We start from the raw sequence: 16409 nt of genomic DNA on the forward strand, positions 1-16409 counted from the left end.
TTCTGACAGCAGCGTAATTAAAAGCGGGCTGGATACAGACTTTCATGTTGTCATCTAAAGAACGTGTCCAGGAAAAGCAGAGATGAGCTAAACAAATACAACGTCAGGGAAACAGCTCTCCAGCCTCTACTGAGTCTCCTCAACTCTGCTCTCATGAGACCCCTTATGGAGAACTGCATCCAGCTATAGAAACCTCAGCACAGGAAAGACATGGACATGTTGGCAGGGACCCAAAGGAGGGAAACAAAAATGCACATCTGTGAAGCCAGGCTGAGACAGTTGGGACTGTTCAGCCTGGAGAACAGACAACTCTGAGGTGAGTTTATTGCATCCTTCCAATATCTAAAGAGACTATGAGAAAGATGGGGATGGATATTTTAGTAGGGTCTGTTGTTACATGACAAGGGGTAAAGGTTTTAAACTAAAAGAGATTAGATTTAGACTAGATATAAATAATATTATTTTTTTTTTCACAAGAAAGGCGGTAGAACACTTGAATAAGTTGCACACAAAGCTGGGGAATGCTCCATCCCTGGAAACACTGAAGGCCAGGGTAGATGGAGCTCTGAGCAATCTGATCTAGCTGAAGATGTCACTGCTCATTGCAGGGGGTTTGGAATTATATGACCTTTAAAGGTCCCTCATAACCCAAACTACTCCATGATTTTACAACTGGCTCTGGCTACACAAACTTCAGCTGTGGTTGTCAGCTTTGTTGTGGGTCCAAGGGAAGGAACCAAACCAGAGACCAAATCAGGAGAGGTGGCCATATGCTTGCTCTGGTTAATGACACATGACTTTTTTATAAGGTATTTAAATATCTAATACTGCTGAAACACTGAAAACATTTTTAAGGGTTCACAGGACTCTGCCCTGGGCATTGCATTGTTTGCAGGTGTGCAGCTGTGCTATGGCACTTTGGTGGATTATGATCAACAAGTATGAAGGCATCCTCAAGCCAAGGTGAATGTCTGCCAGGGGGCTCCTAGGGACCCTGGGAATCCCCTCAATGCTCACTTGAAGTGTATCATCTTTTTGTACAGACTATCAGATGGTCAATACCTGGTAGAAGAACCTTGAGCCCTTTCTATTTGGGATGAATTTCAACTTGCCATCTCCAGACTGTCTCACAGATTTCACTCTGTCTTCTAGCCATTTGCTTTCTTCTCCTCCTCTCTGATGTTAAGACACAGAACTAAATTCATGTTTTTGGAAGTGTATTGAACGAGAGAGAACATTTTCATTAAACCCAGAATTGAAAATTGTATTATAAGCATTGAGATGATGAAAAGTCAAGTTTTCAAGTCCAGGAGATTTATAAGGTTTTAAGAGTCTTTCACTGATTCTTCATGCTCCTGGTGAAAAGCTTTTAAAATCAACCAGAGAGATATAATTTCTGTGTATATTTATGTACATATATGTGTGTGGTTTTGAGTTCTGCCCATGTCTCCAGCTATTCTCAGGAATGCTGGGTATAATCCAGCTTGATTTTCTTTTTCAGAACTTCCAATCAAACAGAATACAGAATAGCTGTGGCTTTAAGCTATTGTCTATTTGAACACTTGCAAAACTAGTACAGGATTTAAGCATAATCTGTGTCTGACAGATTTCTCACTGTGCTCTGAAGCATTTCTGTACATCTTCTTCCCCTCTTTTTAGGAGTTACAGACTCAGAATCCTTCTCTAATTGCTAAAAATTCACCTTCCTTCTCCCCACTTCTCTTGGTTCTGTGAGCTATCAATCATCAAGGAGGAAATACAGTCATAAACATTAGAGATGACAAAAGCCAGGGGATTTTTGCTTCTCAGAAACAAAAATTTGTTTTTCTAATAAGAGGTATTTTGGATACTACTTAATTGCTTCTGAAAAATAGATTGCTGTTGACACTGAATGCTTTGATAAAGACAAAATTACTCTGCTGTGTGCACTGCTGGTCTGGTTCTCTGGCTGTATTGAAATGTGGTTCTTCATTTCTCCTGAAACTCTGCTTTCTAGTTTTCTGTATTAATAATCCTCTGAACATTCTTATATATTCTTATAAGCCTTAAGTACTTCACAGAGAAACAGTCACTTGCTGGGAACTGTTTTTTTCTTTTTTCTTTGGCGTCTGGGGGACACTGAACCTCAAATGAATGAATACTTGCTACCAAAAAGCAAAAGACCTCATGTTTGCAAAAGAAAATATGTCACTCAAGACCTTTGTTTTATCCTTTATTTTGTCTGTTAAGTAAACATTTGGGCATCTTTCTGAGTCACATGCAGCTGTCTCTGGGAGGTCTAAAAAGACAACATAAAGTACCTCACTTAAAACAGATTCTTCGGTTATACTTTCTTAGTTTCTCATTCACTTTCATTTCTGAAAAAAATATAACATCTTTGAACTGAAAACTTAGTTTCTGTATTCCATAAAAGCTGAATATCTTATGTGAAATGACAGAAAGAACCAGGGCACTAAATTATTCAGAGGCCTGCTGAGAAGATACAGGACTTATCATAATGAAGGTTAAATCCCTGTCCAGGTTGGTATTTGCTGAAAATTGCTTTTATCTGTTTCAGCTGAGGTGAGATGTGCTGGTACTCTCAGTGCAGAGCCTTTGTCTCCAGTTCTCTATCATATATGTCTGCTCTGTGCAATGCACACAGAGTTTTGTGGTACCTGAAATGAAAGTGTTTGAGCATCAGCAAGTGCTGGGCATGGGGGATAGGTTCTTCTCAGGGCTTGCTGGCATAGCAAGACTCTTCTCAGCACCTGAATTGCCTTCAAAGGAGAAAGAAGGCTCCTCAGCACAGAAGTATTTCAGTGTGATGTCCTTGCGTGTGGCTGGAAGAACAGAGGTGAGCACTCGGCTGGAGTTTGCACAGGGAGCTTGCACATATGCCCAGAGGTGATTCCAGCAGCCAAGGCTGTTTGAATAGAGAGGCAGGTCTGCATTGCAGGTCCCCATGTTGTGCCTGTCCTCCATGCAATGGGTGCTTTTCCTGTGGAGCTGGTAAGACATGGTTAAAAATACTATAAAGAATTAAAAAGCAAAAATAAAAACTCTTGAAAAACAAAAAATAAATTCTATGTTCAATTTTTTTGCTTTACTTTTCTGGAGAAGTGTGAATAAAAATGACATAGACTGCTTTCTGGGAATGAGGTTCAATGATCTCCTGGAGGAAAGAGACTGCAAATGGAGGGGTTGTAGAGAACATGGTGTCAATAGTGTTCCTCCAAATAGGAACACTATTTCCTCACCGTCACCATAACCAAACCTTTAAAAAGAAGTCATGAACCTCAGTGTAATATTTGCTCCACAATTTCTGCATGTAATCCATTGTATTCTAACCCTGCTGACTTAATGTTGGTGAGGTGTTACCCACTGTAATTTTGTTATGGATATCTAAGAATTTCTTGTATAACAGAATTCTGCACTGGCATTTACTACAGGATGCCATTTTGGTGTCATAGGAAATAGAGTCTGGAAGTCGGGACTCTGGCTCACAAAGCTTATTGGTTTCACACGAGAGGAAAATGGCTGGTGTCATTTGCTACTTCTTCTATCTTGTGAATTTAACTGGGGAAAGCTTTTATTTATTTCAGGTAGGCCCACAAATAGGAAAGTAGGACAATCCCTGCTATTTTGCAGTACAGAGTCTTGTGGGAACCGTGGCCAGTGGGTGGAGGTGACATGATGGCTCCTTTGTGGCAGTTCTAGGTTTCACAGTCTATGTCTACACTACCAAGTGGAAGACAGCCAGAGAGGAAACACATGGTCGTGAGGTCAAGGAGCATCACGAGCCTTGCCTACATGGCTTAGGGCTCACCACAGGGCAGTGCAGACCAGAGCAGAACAGAGTTGGCTATATCTATGAGTCTTTGGCTCAAAGTGTTTCCTAGGTCCTATGCAATGTCTCGTGGCTTTAATACCTGACTACACTCTTTTTTACATTTTTTTCAGTTCAAAGTACCTTATATAGGTGTTGTAGGTCACCAAACGCTATTTCTAAAACCTGAAACTGAGGACATGTTGCATAGCTTTGCATGGGGCAGAAGGACAAACAAGAGTGTGAGGGAGTATAGGCAGCTGGGATGGCATCATAGGGCTGTGTGGGGCACAGGGAGCCAAACCTGCTGCAGTCTCATCCATAATCGTTTTGGGCTCTTCCTGGAGTAAAGTACACCCCTATTTTGCGCAGGAGAAAACTGGGTGAAGTGATCCAAAGCCCAGCAGGAAATGAACTATTGCTTAAAACTGTGGCCAACCAAGGTGGGCTGTTCAAGCTTTGTTCTTGATTTGTTCTCATTGGCAGTTTTAATGTAACTACTGTCCCTAGATTTTAAGGTCTCCTATGAGCTCCTGGTGGCCCACAGAGTTTATGGAATTATCTGTCCCTCATCCTGCAGGGAGGCAACTACCATCACACAGGGAACCACAGCGGGAGATTTCCTTTTGCCCTCTTCCTTCTGTGAGATTTACGTCAGGAGATGCAAGACCCAGGGACCATGCAGCAGCCCTTTGAGTCTTTTTCTCTTGGTATTTAAGAATGTGGTATATGGTGTCTCACAACACAACAGCTCCTTCCACTTCTAGTGACAGCCCTCCAGTGCTCCAGCCCATCATGGGGAGGATCAGCCTCCCCACATTTGATGAAAAAAGGAAGTCAGAATTTGTTTTAGTTCGTCCCTATTTGCCTATAGGAGAATTGAAGTCTTAAGCTTACAGTCTTAAATTGTTAAACCCATTCAGAGACATCAAAATCAGCAGCAGTCCTGAAAATGAGGCCATGTTAATACAGTACCAAACTCTTCTTCTCAGCTTGCCGTGTTTGAAAAATCAAGCTGTAGCCCTGAACTTCCTTCTGCATTTCATTTTGGAGTAATACTTAGTGCCTGAGAATGCTTTAGACTTCCCTAGAATCACTTTTCAGGTATCTTGTATCTTACAATCCACAACAGTCTTCTTTAAATGCAACCTTCTTGAACTATAGATGCTCCAAGATGACTGATATTTTTCTTCTGTGACAGAAGATATGTGACTCCTCCATCATGGCAGACTCCTACCTTCAATGAGCACTGCACAGCCAAAAGCATTTAAAAGCACCTCAGTTGATTTTGTTACTTCTGTTTTAGCACCTTAGTTCAATTAATGAACTTCAACTAATTGTCTTATTTAACTGTCACGATCTATTTTTAAATGAAGTACAGTGAAGGGAGAAAATCAGGACATGTGAATTTCAACTCTGTTTATGGTGGATGAGGTTATTTTTCCAATAAATGCTGCCATTACAAGTAAAGGTAGCAGAACTGGGATGAAATTTGGAGGCATTTTAATCAAATTACTCCCTGCAGGCACAAACTTCGGGAAAAAAAATGCAGTCTATTTATCACAGCTCTTGCCAGAGTTTCTGACCAAGCTTCTGTTCGTAGTTCTTTATTATTATACCAGCATTCACCTTCAATTGGGTTCCCAGAGTAAGGTTCAAGTAGTTGCTACAGCACGTACTTTTAGAGGCTTTTTACTTAGCACCTCTCAAGGGAGAGAAAGTTTCAGGGAACAAACTGTGAGATGAGAATGTCAGTTTTAACCTTCAGAAATATTTGGTATTTTGCATCCAGACCACTGCAGCAATAATCATTGCAGTTTAGTGGTAGAACTGTAAACTGAGAACCTGAAGACCTCAATCCTTCAGGATGAAAGCCAGGGTAGTACAAGTATTGATTGTGGGTTACTTTTCCTCAGCAGGAATTCAGTGAGGATGCAAACACCAGTTCTAAACAATGGATTTAAGGTGAAACAGAATTCTGATGAAAATAAATATTTTAATTGTTGCTGATGAGTATGATAAGAGAACTTGTAACAGAATTTAATAAAGGAAAGACAAAAAGTGTTGTGAGTAAATATCTTGAAGAGCTTCTTTCAAGTCATATTTGTTAAGGTGGATCATTACTCTTACTTTAGTTTAAATTTACTTTAAATCTGAAGTTCAGAAATTTTATTATTCATCAATTTACTGCATTGGGGTTTTTTTAAGAAGGATTATTTTTATGAGTATCTTGACTCAAGCTGTAACAGCCATAGACAGCTTCAGGATAAAAAGCCTACACTTTGCAGGTAGCAAAAGAGCAGGTCTAGTAAACTCCTCTGGACTAGGTGTTACGATACAGTCATTAAAAATGTTAGAGAGGTGCCTCTGCCCAAATTAAGGTGGAAACCAGACCATATGCTGAAGTCAATAGCATGGCTTTCGTTTACCAGTAAATGTGAGGGAGGGAAAGAGGGAGAAAGAAATAGAGGGAGAGAAAGTGAGTGACAGAATAACACATTAATTAGAAAATATCACTGCTCTGGATCCTGATGGTGTCCCATTGATCCTCTTCTTCTCATCTTCTTGGTGGTGAGAGTCCCCCAAAAGACAGAATCCAATGGATTAATATACCTTTGGGCCAGGTGGGAATGCTCAGGTGCCCCCCCAGGGAGATGGCAAGTCTGACATAGTCTCTTGCAACAGACTCTGGATCTGTTGCATCACTTGGATCCTGTGCAGTTCTGTGGTGCAAGGCCTCAGGAATCAGTCTAGGGGTCACTTCAGGGGTCAGGATGGATGGTGACACCCCTCAGCTGCCCCTCAGGTGAACGTCCTGTGGATGTGGCCTTCCCAGGGTGACGGGTTCTACAGCTGAGACGGTTTGTATGCGGGAGGATGGGTGTTCACTCTCTCTGACCAGAGGTTACACCACAGCCCCAAAACTCTCCTCCCCCCTTGGTTTGGGGTGGAGTGTGCACAAACCTGGCCTCAGCAGATGGGTCTGTGGGCTATGGTCTCACCCACCCCAAACCCAGCAAGAACCGATTTTCAGGACAGCTGCTGGGTTTGCCTTTCTTGTGGATACATGGTTCTCCCTCAGCCCTGTTTACTTCTTCCTGAGCCTGAGATAATCGGACGAGGGTGTCACCTTTATTTCATCTCAAGTTCCCTTAGGCGGCTTAACTCAGTCCAAAGCTCCGGTCAGGAGGCATCTTCAGGGAGGGTTAGGTGATCTCAACTTCTTTATACAATTTTGCCATAATGGGAAAAAGTCCTTCATGACAATGTCTAAGCCACTAAGCATAACATTTCAGTCTCCCACAGTAGGTTGGGAAAACAAAGACTGAGTCTGTTATTCCATCAATTCTCAGCTGGGATACAAGCCAACATTAATAGAGGTGCTACTGGAATAAGGAAGAAGTTTGTGTACCCTGTGTGCAATCTTACTGAATATACTGGGTGCAATTCTACTTTGGTAAATATAATGCTATTATAAAATGCTATACTTAGAAATGAAAGTGCTATCTGATTGCCGACAATGTAAATTAATTTTGTTAGTAGTAATTTGCTGAATATCAGCTGGAAAATAACCCAGGTTTTTAAACTAAGGTAACCTTACCAGGTCAATAGTATACATCTCATTGAACAATTCAAATTTGAAAGGATTTGAGTGCTCCTGAAGGCAAGAGAAGCAGTAGGAGCTCAGATGTTTGCAATGCAGACTGCCTGTTCAGAGGTCCAGTTTCTGACATCCATTTTTAAAGATCTTTGGCTTATACAATGAATGCTCTGCAAAGTTGCCTCTCTTATAGGGAAGTCACACAGGGTGAATGAGAAAATATTACAATGTTGGAAGAACAGCTTCTTAAATCTCTGGGTTTGTCTGCAGGGCAAGGGAGAGGGGGTAGAATAGTCTCCTTTCACATCACTGTGGCATAAATCTGCCTAACCCTCATCTTTGCCAACAGCTGCACAAGTAAGGAGAAGCTGCAGGTATCTCACGTGCACTTACAAGGAAATTTCAACTGGACCTAGTCTTTTAAACTTAACATTTGCCCCAGTGGTCCATTTAACCCTGTAGCTGCTCTCTCACAGAGCTGTGTACCCGGTGCTTCAGAGATTGGTGGCACTGCTGGAATTTCTTTTACCCCATGGAAGCTTCTCCCTGATATCTGTCAGTCAGTATCTAAATTATAGAAAATATCACTGTGGTTCATTTTGGGGAGGACCGTTCAGTTATAACTACAGATGTGTTTACAGTCCACATAGATGAGACTTTGGCCTCTCTTCTGTTTCAATGAATTCCAAATGCTAATTATACTGTGTGCTAAAGTTGGAAGTACAAAAAATTATGTTGTATTTTCTTGGAAAATTTCTTCAAAGGCCTTTACTCAGCTCTTCAGTCATACTCTGAGAAATGCATTCCAGTGGGAAATATCATGTCTTTTGAACTGTCTGTTGGAAGTGAAAAAAACCCCAAAAACAACCAACAAAACAAAAATTACAAACATCCGCCCCCCCAACAAAATACAACCCAAACAAACCCCCTGCAACAAAAATACAGTTCCCATTGCATATGGGTTTGAATCCCAACTGCAAAGCTGAATTGTCCAAACTCAGTGAGACATGCTGGAATCCAAATGCTGGTCCTAGTTTGGCTTCTGGATCGGGTGCACCAAGTCAAGACGTACAGATCCTTGTCAAGTAAAGGCTGGTGAAGGCGGATGGGAGTGATGACCTCCTGAGGGGAGGGTGTGAAAGCTGAAGAGAGGGGACAGGCACACAAGAGATCTCAGCCCAGAATCTAGCTGCGTTCCAGAATTTCTGGGTTCTTGAAACCAAGCTTGCAAGTGTTCAGTCTTTTTTTGAGAACAAAATTTGGACGCTCTTAATGTGGTGACCTCTACAAAATTCTGTTCCTGGAGCATTGATACCACTGCTCTCATTTCTGGTGAGCAGGTTTTCACATAGTGAAGACAGGGATTTTGACACTGAAATTTCTTGTAATTTTCTTCACCTAATTTTAGCAAAAAAGGGATTTGATAAACTTGTACTGAGAAATATTAAGAAACAGGGTTTGTTTTTTTTTTCCCTACTCTTATGCTTCTTTTTTCTCCCACGCAGTTTTATATTGCTGAATCTTTTGTTATCACAATTCTGGATCTAGAAAAATCCCTAAAACCAGAAGTGAAAAACCAAAACCAAAACCAACAACAAAAAAAAAACCAAAAACAAAAAACCCACAAAAGCCAAAAACAAAAAACCCCAAACAAAAATTGCCCCAACCCCCCAAAAACCCCCCAAACCAAACCAAACCAAACCAAACCAACCCCACTCATCAGATAAAGCAAAGTAAAAATTTGATTTGCAATCTGGTTCTACAGAAGGTCTCACTCCTCCTATATGTGAAATCAGCTATTCGAATAACTTGTTGACAATTGGTATAATTATTTCTAATTATTCTTGATTAAAATTATGTGATTACATCTAAATATGTGCATCATAACTGTAGGAGGTACAGCCTAGAGAAGGCGAAAATATTTCAATTTATTCATTTTTACTAGCTAAAAGGACTCAGAAAGTTTCATTTTCATGATGCTAAACAGAGGCTCACTGAACTCATCTTTACTGCATTTCTTATTGGTAAGTTAAGCAGTAGAACCTCTTCAGTTATGGAGGCAAAACTCACAGTATTTTTTTAATATTTAGGAAGGCTATAAAAACCCCTTAGAATTGTGTGATTGACATGAAAGTAATGTGTGTGTGTATGTATTCTTTCAACAAAATCAAGTCTGTAGTGCTAAGATAAGTAGGTTATTCCTAGGAGACTATAACCATTGGAAAAACGGCAGTTAGTTCAAAGTTAACTTGCTAATTCCTCTCATGATAGAAATTTAAAATTCATGTTTCCTTCTACTGCAAATTCAACTGTGTTCTTGAGATTGTTTGGCATTTTACAATTACAATGATACTTTGAAGGTTTTAATATGTATCAGATAGGCATCTGAATTTGATTTTTTTTTTTCTTTATTACATCTTTATTAAAAGCTGTGGGAAAGCTACTGCATCATATTCTCTTACAGCAGAGAGTAGTGTAGGCTAGGATTAATTGCTAAAGTCAAATCATTCTGCAAGTAAAGTACAAAATTGATTGTAAAATCTTTGGTTAAGACCACTTTTATTAAAACTGTGCATTGATTTTAAGGGTGTCATGTCTAAGATTGTATCCTCTTATGTGAGAGAATGCTAGAGCAAAACAAAATAGATCCTGTCCATCAGCAGCTTGCACTACTGGATAAATTTCCATGGCAGCAAGCAGAAACTCACTGCCAATTTAAGTCAAGATTAGAAGTATCTCACAACAAACTACTGTTGCAGAAAGATTCTACTGGCTAGATGAGCTTTAGTTAATACTTAAATGACAAATATATTTCTGTTTATTAAAATTTTTTTGCGTTAATGATGAAAATAAGTCTGTGCATTTACAAACCTGTAATCAAATTTTAATTTGTATCCACTTTCATTTTACACATGTCAGGCTGTGCAAATTAGGCCCTTCAAGAAAGAGGTGAAAATAGGTGAGACCTACTGAAATTCCTCTTGCATCCTCTTTCCTCCAGAAGCCTTTCCAAGGTACTCCACTGTTCCATCATAGAAGCTCATCTGTCTAAACAGAACCCATTAAGTCAAATCATACCACTTGTTTGGAGATGGATACCAGCACTGCATGTGCTCTGGTTCTAGAGGATCAGAAAATGAACAGCAGACATTTTAATGTGCTAGAAAACAGTGGCATGACCTCTGGCGGCAGAGGAAAGTTCTCAATAGACTTCAAGGCTCATAATGAAACCTCAGCTGATAATCACCCTCTGCAAAGATGCTTCTTGCTAATTTATGCTAACCAAGAAGACAAAGCATGTGCTTCTGAAATCTCTGATCCTCTTAAAGTTACTGAAGAACCTCAGGCATAGATTTTAAAACCTGATCTGGAGATACCACTTCAGGCTGTCCTGTGAGAGAGCCATTGAACAGATGGTTGATAACACCTGGTCATCTAACACCTGCTTCCTCAGTGGAGGAAGCCTGAAGGTTGGCTTTGCTTTTACTTAGGATCTGCGAGGCTGAGCCTTTCTTATACAAGAGGAACAGTCTGGTTGCTGCTATGCCAAAGGCATCACCTAAGGTCCATGCCCCTCTTCTATGTCTCTGCAATGTCTTGTCCCTCATGTCTGCCAGGAGGGATTGCAGGGACTGCAGCTGGACACTTTCAGCAGACCTGAAAACATGACCTTGTTCTCATTCTCTTCCTTGACAGCTGCATCCTGCACCTCATGGTCAACAGCCAGAGAAGCACACTCGTCTGCATGAAGGGCGTGAAGATACTGAAAGGTACAGAAAGACTTGTGCACAAGCTTCCCTCACACATTTCCAAGTTGTGAGCCAGCTGTAGGGATTCAATAACCCTACAAAGGGTTATTCACATAACCCTGCAAAGAGGCCCTGTCTGTATCTATCTATGCAGACAAGCTAGGACTGTCCCTGACCCTGCTCTCCATACATTAAACAAGCACTTCCATCACAGTCATTCTGCTGCTTCCAATTCAATCCACTGCTTGAGCATAAATTTTTCAGGACTAATTACATCTAATCATGGGTGGCTTAGACACGTGAGCAAACTAAAGGTTCAGCAGCAAGGCATGAGATGAATGAGAATTTGGTTGGCAAGATGTCATGGCTTAACCCTGGCAGGCCCTAAATATCACTCAGCCACTTACTCACTTCCATCTCCAGTGGATGGGGGAGTGAATTAGAAGGGTAAGAGTGTGAAAAATCTTACTTCAAGATAAAGATAGTATAATAGCTAAAAACCAAACAAACCAGCAAACCCATAGCACAAAACCACCCCCCTCCCCCCCCATTCTCCCCCCAAAGAAATACCAGCAACCCAACAAAAAAATTAAAGGGACAAAACAAAACTAAACTAAGAAAAGTAAATGATGCAACAAAAATCCCAGTGGCTCACCACCAACAAATGGCAGCTCTGCTAGATCCCAAGAAATGGAAAAAAACCAGCTCTGAACAACCTCCCCCATGCCCCATTTTGCTGCTGAACATGACACCATAGGGTTTGGAATATCTCTTTAGTCATTTGGGGTCATCTGTTCCAGCTGTCTCTCCTCTCAACCTCTTGTGCATCCCCAGCCCACTCACTGGCAGGGCAGTGGGGGAAGCAGAAAAGCAGCGCAAGCACTGCTAAGCAATAACTAAAGCATCAGTATGTCAGTTTTCATCACAAATTCAAAACATAGTATCTAGGAATAAAAACAACTCTATCCCAGTTAAAACCAGTATATAAGGACAAAAACCCATGAGCTAAGACCTAAGAAAAAATAAAATGTAACCAATCCCAAAGAGACTGAGTAAAGTACAGACTGTTTCCACAAAAGAAGTAGAACATGCAGCACTTCATCTAAATATGAAAGCTAGCTGTGGGAGGGGAGATCATCTTTGTTTTCAGCCAAGGAAAGGACAGGATGCAAGGGACCATAGCAGGATGAAACTGCCTCACTTCATGAGGGAGAGCAGCAAGATCAGATGGCCTTTGAGGAAGCAGATTTTGATGGATTCTGGCAACTGGCAGTAAGAACTCATGGGAGGCAATTAAACTGAAAATGGAGTAGACAGCTGTTTTTGTAAGAAAATGCTCTTAAAAAACAAAACTGCCAACTGTCCCAGAGAGTGGGAGGTATGCAAAGTTTAGAAAGAGGTGAGTGTGTCTGGTTACTGAGTTCTTCATTGACCTAAGATCACAGGACAAGACAGAAAAGATTACTGAGTGCAACTCTAAAACAGGGAAATAGGGAAAAGAAAGACATGATATGAGATGCCTCTGTCTCTGGTCATAGAATTTCTTATTAGCTTCTGTAGGAACACCAGTAATGAGGAGGCAAACAGAAAATGTGTAATCCCTTATCAATAGAAGTGGACTGTGTTCAATGCCTTTTGCTTGCAGCTGTTAAATGATTTTTTTTGCTCCCCTTAGTAAAAAAGGTTAACTGCAATCAATTGACTAATCATTTCATACCCACGACACAGGGACAAGATGCACCTCAGGGTGTATTGCAGCTGCAGCAAGGGCAGAGCTCTGTGAAGCCATGAAATAGATGAGCTTCTGGGGGGCTGGGAAAGGCAGGAACACTGCTGAGCCTGTGTGAGAAGTCAGGGAAGAGCCAGGCAAATCCCAGCCTTTGGGTCTCAGAAAGATCCAGCAACAAAAGAAGCTTTCTGGAAGCACTTAGAAGAAAGCCAGATGTATCAATTGTCATGGGTTTACTGAGATTACTTGGGAATAAATGTCCCAAGACAGTTTGCTAGAAGACAGGTTGAGCTACAATTACCCCTGAATATGAGGCAGGAATTGCATGGTTTTGAAAAGCAAAGCAGACAAACATCAGCCCTCAGGAAAATAGCCTGCCCACAAGGAAAGGAGTTGTCTGCTTCTCTCAGCTGTGGGATGGTCAGTTCTGGATTTCTGTAACCAACTTTTGGTGCTGGAAACACCAAATAAAATTATTGGAGAAGTGGGAAGGATATGGATGATGAGGAAAGATCAAATGAATTGGGGTTGTTTAGTCTGTACACAGGAGGCTAGTGTCTAGGTATGAGCCTGAAGAGACTGCCAAAAGGAAAAGAAGCTGATCTCTGCCTTGTGTGAGCTGGTGGGAAGTCATGGGCTTGCACTCGTCCTAGGAAGCTGATAGCTGTCAGGACCCTTACAGGCTGGTAAGATCCTGTCCTCTGCCCTGTCCATCTTTCAGCTCTGTGTCCTCCAATCCTCTGCAAGAACTGCAGTCCAAAAGACCTTGCAGCCAAACAGCCCCATGGAAACAGTATGGGTGGGTTTGGGTGAGCTGGATGAGAAAAAGATAGCATTTCACCTTCAGGCTTCCTGATGGCATTGCAACCACTTGAGGATGAGCCGTGTTTAATAACTTCAGTGACAGGCTGAAAAGTCTTGCAGGGTGTTTTGGAACAGCTGCTTGGAAACATCAGCAAACATCAATGTCATTGAGGCAATGCAACACAAGCAACCAGCCTTGCATCTCTAGCCAAGGATCCTGTGCCTCACGGCTCCTCTGCCTGGCAGAGGGGCTTGGAGCTGAGATGTTACTGAACTCCCCAGAGCTCTGCAGCTTTTTTTCCTATCACAGCAGTGACTGTGAACAGCTTCCAAATAAAAACCACCCTTGCATAAATCTCTCTAAAGACCTTGCCACTGTTTTTCTCATTTGTCATGAATATGGTGCTGAGGCTGAGACAGGAGATGGGAAAAGCAAGTGGACATTTGCAATTTGCCAGAAATATCTATGCAGCTGAATCAACTGCTACACAAGGGTCCCCATGGAAATAGGCCCTTTTTGTGATGTGCTAGTGCCAAATTTTGGCTCTGATTATTGAATTTCAGCCTTGTCAAATCATCTCAGCCAGTGAAGCCACTTATTTAGAGACAGCCAGATCAGTTCCTTGCATGAAAGGCTGGATCTCCGCACTGCGGATGGATGGAGCAGCCACAGAATGAGGCCCCTTCTGCAGCAGAGACATCAGTGCACAGAAACTGACATCCAGCTGCCATTCAAGTGGCTAAAGCCTCTGAAATGCTGAGATAAATAAAATGGGAAAGGTTTATTTAGGCTAGCCAAAGGTAGCTCTGAGGAGTTGTGGCTCAATTAAAGTCTGCAGCAGCAGCCATATGGAATCAATCCAGCTCAGGAGACAGGAATGAAATAGATCTAAATTGAAAAGATAGCTCAGGTCCTGGTAAAAGGCCAGGTTACCATCCTGGCTCCAGTGTGGCTGGTTTGCAAAAATCCCATGTGCATTTCAGAAGAGTCATTGTCTTCTGTACTTTAGCAAGCTCTGAAAGGATTTAACTTACATAAAATGTAGTTTCAGCATAGGTATGCTGTGAAGACAAGACCAGAATGCAAAGCAAGGTAATTGTCAATCAGGCATCATCTTTTCATGCGCCTTTGACACATGGCAATACCTTTCCATTTCAGTATGCAAAGTTTGCTTTGGTCAAACTGCTGAGCTGAATAAAACACATATGCCACCCTCAAAGCTGAGAAGAAACATTGCCCATTTTACAAGTGGCTAAACTAAGCCTGGCGGACTCTGGCTTTCAGAGACAGGGACTAACCATCTTTAATAGGTCCTTTCCATCTCTGGCTTTTCTGAAGCTGTGAGTCTTTGAAGACTGTGACTGACAGGCTCATTAACACTGCACAGCCTCAAATGCACACCGAATAACTCAGAGAGCTAATTAGAGGAACACTGGGATAAAGACAGCATGACAATAAAATATTTCTGATGATAATTAGTGGAAGGAAAAAATGGGAGGCTGAACTTCCCAAAAGAAATGTGAATTGAGAATGACTAATCCTGCAGGATGCCAAGTACTCAGGGCGCCTTCAAGGCACACTCCAGGGAGCCATTGTATCAGGGCACCAGATGAGGATGTTGGGGTCTGGACATGGCAGAGGGATGTGTCCCTGGCAGATATCTGGTGAAAGAATGGGAGAATAGCACGTGGAAAAAACCTGTCTGAAAGAAGGAGTGATTCCAGAATGATTCCTTTCTGTCTGTCTCCAACCTGATATGCAGGCTTTAAGTTATGCAGGCTTATGAGAAATGCAAAACAATGGGGAAGAAGTGAATTTAGCCCCAGCATAAGCAAAACTTAGGTTAGGAATAAGGAAGTACTGGAAATAGAGAGCAGCTGTGGGGCCAAAGTGGTAGTGGCATGTGTTGCTGCACATCTAAACTGTTTCCCACTGTTTAAAATGCACTAATGTTTCTTTCCTGTCTCTAATTTTTTTCCAGTTGGATATCTCCAGGACACACTTTTCCCCAGGTGTGCTTTACAGCTTCACACACTCATCTTCCTTTCCGTGAGTCTTGATAGCAGTGGCTCTGGGCCCTGCAAGGTTCAGGGCCAAGTATAGCCCCCAGGGGAAAAGCATCAGTGGCCCTCATCCCGTCAGATTTTCTGTGCTGATCCTACTGCTCTGTCCATACGCACAGACAACCACTTCAAATAGGAGCAATATTACCCAAAACTGCTAGCATCAGTCTGGGAGAAAGCAGCACTGGGTGATTGCTACTGCAAGAGTGTCCCAAAATCTCAGTGTGGTGGGAGCACAACCCCAACATCCCAGAGTGTGGAGATACTCCAAAGAGAAGTGCAAACATACCTGCAGATGTCTTGCCTTTTTTGTATAAAAGAGAAGGAAAGGTAGTAGAAGGATTCAGAGACTAATCCTACGGATGGAAGCAGATGTTCAGTAGCAGATGCAATTGCCATAGAAAGGTGGTACAATTTCACCTCCCACATGTAACACAAAAGGGAAATTATGTGTTTTCCCAACTACTGCTTTCTTCCTCATATCCACTATCTCATTTTACCTCAGCATGATGTGTGTTTTTTTTATATTGGGCTTACACTTAAAAACCTTTTCCTTTATGTAAAATTAATGTATGTATGTTCACTTATGGTGGTATTAATATCTTCTTTGTGGTGTCTTCATATTTGCTTAAAGAACAAAGAGCTGAATGTCAC

The sequence above is a fragment of the Melospiza melodia genome, chromosome 2 (genome assembly GCF_035770615.1).
Source record: "Melospiza melodia melodia isolate bMelMel2 chromosome 2, bMelMel2.pri, whole genome shotgun sequence".
NCBI classification, from domain to species: Eukaryota; Metazoa; Chordata; class Aves; order Passeriformes; family Passerellidae; genus Melospiza; species Melospiza melodia.